We start from the raw sequence: 4,736 nt of genomic DNA, 5'->3' as shown, positions 1-4,736 counted from the left end.
ATCTTCCCCTCGGACCTTGAAAATCCGGGAGAGGGCCACGTGGAGGTGTCGCGCCGGTTCGTACCCATATCCGCAGCAGGTCTCCAAGGTGAAGAGCCTCTAGTCGATAGAATAATGTAGGTAAGGGAAGTCGGCAAATTGGATCCGTAACTTCGGGATAAGGATTGGCTCTGAGGATCGGGGCGTGTCGGGCTTGGTCGGGAAGTGGGTCAGCGCTAACGTGCCGGGCCTGGGCGAGGTGAGTGCCGTAGGGGTGCCGGTAAGTGCGGGCGTTTAGCGCGGGCGTGGTCTGCTCTCGCCGTTGGTTGGCCTCGTGCTGGCCGGCGGTGCAGGATGCGCGCGCCTGCGCGGCGTTCGCGCCCCGGTGCTTCAACCTGCGTGCAGGATCCGAGCTCGGTCCCGTGCCTTGGCCTCCCACGGATCTTCCTTGCTGCGAGGCCGCGTCCGCCTTAGCGTGCTCCTCCGGGGGCGCGCGGGTGCGCGGATTCTCTTCGGCCGCCATTCAACGATCAACTCAGAACTGGCACGGACTGGGGGAATCCGACTGTCTAATTAAAACAAAGCATTGCGATGGCCCTAGCGGGTGTTGACGCAATGTGATTTCTGCCCAGTGCTCTGAATGTCAACGTGAAGAAATTCAAGCAAGCGCGGGTAAACGGCGGGAGTAACTATGACTCTCTTAAGGTAGCCAAATGCCTCGTCATCTAATTAGTGACGCGCATGAATGGATTAACGAGATTCCCGCTGTCCCGCTGTCCCTCGCAGTGGACGCACGCGCGCGTTGTCGGCTCCCGCGTCGTAGTCGGCTTTCCCGGGAAAGAGTGCTGCGATCGTATTGAGATTTGGCATAGTGCATCTGTGAGTGTTCGTAGTTAAGGTGTGTGAATTTGAATGTCATACGCGTAGTAGTTAAATAGTTACAGCAAGTTTAGTGAAAACGGTTTTTGCCGCGTCGGGAAACGGTCCCTGCCTGTGCTTGCCGCTACGCCTGTAGCGCTGACCACGCGACTGCGGTACCACATACTCTTCGTTTAACTAGACAATTCTACAGCGATCGAGGAGAAATTTTTCTCACAGCAGCGCCTATACACTTTACGCCTTCTGTGTAAATTTTATTGTAATACGGCCAGTCGTTTTTATGCGACGGCAGTTTTTGTGAATAGCGTATTTCCAGCTGTAACGCGCAAATCGTGTAGGTGTTCACACAATGCTTTAAGTATGTAAAATACCTCCGTTGCGCTAAAAAAGTTAGTCGGCGCTGCAATACGCTGCCAAAAGTGGTACAGTGAAGTTGATTCTATTTGCTCAAATAGAAACGGAGTAAAATAAAATATTCCCATCATGGTATGTACTTCCGTGGCATAGATAATGGGATTGCCTACTGATGTATTAAACAAGTGCTCAACGTCAATCGAACTACACTACTGGACGCTGGAGTTGTTGCTGAGAAACTGTGGAAGAGACCGTCACAGTAAGTAAGCGGCATTGCTAATTTTCTGTTAAATTTGTGCCTGTCAGTGCGTATCCTGCTCAGTGGGTCTAGGATTCACTCCACTGACAAACTTACTTCGGTACAATCAAATTTCAAGCTATAAATTGAAAGCGCAGACCTTGTCCTCTCAGAACATGTTTGTAGTTTGGTTGTGTGCGCACATTTGAATAAATATAATTGCTAAATGCAACGTCGTGCGTTCGCACTCGCAAGTTTTCGGTAGAATCACTTGCGCGGTGGAAACAGAAGATTTGCAGCCCTCACTCTGTTCGGAGTATCCTGTAGAGCATAGTTTCTCGTAGTGTGGTCCTTCGCCTTCCCTAGTATGCTCTCTGCTCTATTTTGTAATGCATTATTTCATAAATAAAACCGCTGACGTGAAGTGGTGCGTCTGCTGCCGTGCCGTTCTATAGAAACTGCCGCGCGGTGGCAAATCGGGCGCCATGCAGTCCTCACCTCAGTTGAAATTTGTCAGTAGTGTATAGGTTCCTTTAGTATATTATATTATATTTTTGAATATGGTTCTATTTTGTTGTGTGATGAATAATTCAGGAAATAAAACTGCCAATGGAAAGTCGTGCATGCGCCGATGCGCCGTTCCCTAAAACTCCCAGGCGGCAACAAAACCGGCACTCTGCAGCTCCCAGATAAGTTAGAAACTCTGTTTGGAATAGTATCTTGTTGTGTACCCTATGCTCTTTCCGAAAGCGCTTTCAATGTTCCGGTGTGATGAATAGTTTAAAAAAAAAATAAACTGTCATTGTAAAGTCGTGCAAGTGCCGACGCCCAGCTCTGCAGAATTTCCAGCGTGGTGACGAATTTCGTCGGTCTGTAACCCTCATTGTATCTAGCAAACGTCTTTAATGTATAAGGTCCTTTAGTTTCTTATCTCCATTTTCTGAATATACTTGTAGTTTTGCTGTTTGACGGATAACCTAAGAAATAAAACTGTGGAAGTAAGATAGTGTGCGCGCCTACGCGCTGTTCCCTAGGAACTCTCACGCTGCGACAGAACAGGCGTTCCGCAGCCCCCATACTAGTTAGGAAAATCCCGTAGAGAATAGCTTCTTGTAGTGTACTCTATGCTCTTTCCGAATATGCTTCCAATTTTCTTGTTTGATGAATATTTTTAGAAATATATCGGTCAATATAAAGTCGCGTATGTGCCGACGCCCCGCTCTGTGACAAAACCGGCTTTTTGTAGCCCCCATACTAGTTAAGAAAATTCCGTACAGAATAGTTTCCTGTAGTGTACTCTATATTCATCCCGAATATGCTTCCAATTTTGTTGTGTGATGAATAGTTTTAGAAATATAATGGTCAATGTAAAGTCGAGTATGTGCCGACGCCTCGCTCTGTAGGAAATCTTGCGCGTTGACAAAACCGTCGGCTTGCAGCCCTAACCTTACGTAGCGAAAATCATTTAGTGTGTAGGTTCCATAGTGTACTCTATTCTCCCACTGAATATGCTTTTAGTTTTGTCGTGAGATGTATAATTTAAGAAACATAACGGTCAACGTAAAGTCGTGCGTGCGCTGACGCGCCGTTCCTAAAATCTCGCACGCTGTAACAAATCCGGTGCCCTGCAGCCCCCACATTAGTCAGGTAAATTCTGTAGTAAATAGTTCCTTGTAGTGTGTTTTATGCTCTTTTCGAATATGCGTTCAATGTAAGTCGGGCGTGTGCCAACGTGCGTTTCTACAGAATTGTGCGTTTCTGTAGAAACTCCAGCGTGGTAACAAAGCCGTCGGTCTACCGCCCTCCCCCTAGTTACGCGATCTCTATAGTGTGTAGGTTCCTGTAGTGTGGGTCATCCGCCTCACAAATATGCTCTTAGCTTAGATGTGGTGTCCATAACCTAAGTGATAGAGCGGTTAAGGTTGCATAGTGCGTGAACCACGCGCACCTCTCTGGAGACTCTCACACGGCTACAAAGTGCGCGTCTGCGGTCCCAACCTTAGTTGAAAATTTCTGTAGCAATAGGGTTTTGTTGCTCAACTCATGCGCTTTTGAAGCATGTCTGTAACTCAGCTGTAGGATAAGTAGTCTAAGAAATAAAATTATTATTGTAACGTCGTACGTGCGCCCACGCGCCGTTCGGTATAAACTCCCGCACGCTCCATACTAGAAGCGGTCTCCACCTTAGTTGGAAAATTCTGTAGCAATAGGGTTTTGTTGTTCAAATCATGCGCTTTCGAAACATGTTTGTAGCTCAGCTGTAGGATAATTAGTCTAAGAAATAAAACTACTATTGTAACGTCGCACGTGCGCCCACGCGCCGTTCGGTATAAACTCCCGCAACCTCCATACTAGAAGCGACGCCTTCCGCTGCCCAGCTCAAACCAATATCAAAACGCGGGGCTAAAAATATCCGCCAATTCCGGAGCCGTGGCTCACAGCAGAAGGCAGGTAGCGATAGAAATACTCGAAGGCTGTCTGCAACAGCGAAAGCGGTCGCGTGCCACAGGGGATCAGGGCGCGAAGGCTCGTCCCCAGCGGGCCAGTGCATGCCTGCTCCAAGGCCGCGCGCCAAGGCTCGTCCCCAGCGCGGCAGCTGCTCGTCGCGCAGCGCACGGAAGCCGCTGCTAACGCACCGACCTACCTTGGCGACAGAAAGGCGGCCAGCCCCATGATGGGGCAAAATAAGGACGCAGATCCAGAAAATAGTGTTCGGAAAAGCACACAGGTTACAGCCATGACAACCGAAATTGTCGAGAAGTCAAAGACAGGTGATCTGCAAACAATGGTAGAAATGAGGGAAGAGCTAGAAGCATACATGTTTAATGAAAACAACAGGATAAACAATGTTCAGAAGAAATTCTTGCTAGGGAAAATGGCTGCCTATGAACAGATCCTAAGGAAATACGAGATGGAAATAGCGCAACTGAAAACAGAGCTGAAATGCCTGAAGGAATCTCCCCCAGCAACAGAACAACCACCTGTGAGCTATGCCACTGCAGTCAGTGCAAGCAAAGCCAAAACTGATATAAGACCTATGCCAAACCAGACCCCAAAAGTCCTTGTTTTTAGACCAGCAGATGGAAAACAGCCAGAGAAAGAGCTTCAAGACACCATAAAAGACATTGTAAAAGGAACACTGAAGGACGTCAAGATTACGAAATGTAGGACTCTGAAGGATAGTGGCGTCATCTTAGAGGTACCAAATGACGCTGAAGCAGAGAAAATAAAGAAATGTAGGGAAATAGGCGATTCAGGGATCACAGTAACTGACCCCAGGAAGAAA

The 4,736-nt window shown here is 48.0% G+C and overlaps 1 pseudogene; it reads left to right on the top strand.

Annotated features, from left to right (window-relative positions):
• LOC126325712 (large subunit ribosomal RNA) overlaps positions 1-785 on the top strand; it is a 2,985-nt pseudogene extending 2,200 nt beyond the window's left edge.
• The last annotated feature ends 3,951 nt before the right edge of the window (positions 786-4,736 follow it).

This window comes from Schistocerca gregaria, unplaced genomic scaffold (genome assembly GCF_023897955.1).
Source record: "Schistocerca gregaria isolate iqSchGreg1 unplaced genomic scaffold, iqSchGreg1.2 ptg000937l, whole genome shotgun sequence".
NCBI classification, from domain to species: Eukaryota; Metazoa; Arthropoda; class Insecta; order Orthoptera; family Acrididae; genus Schistocerca; species Schistocerca gregaria.
The sequence above is the reverse complement of the archived record's forward strand: the minus strand, read 5'-3'. Positions and strand labels throughout refer to the sequence as shown.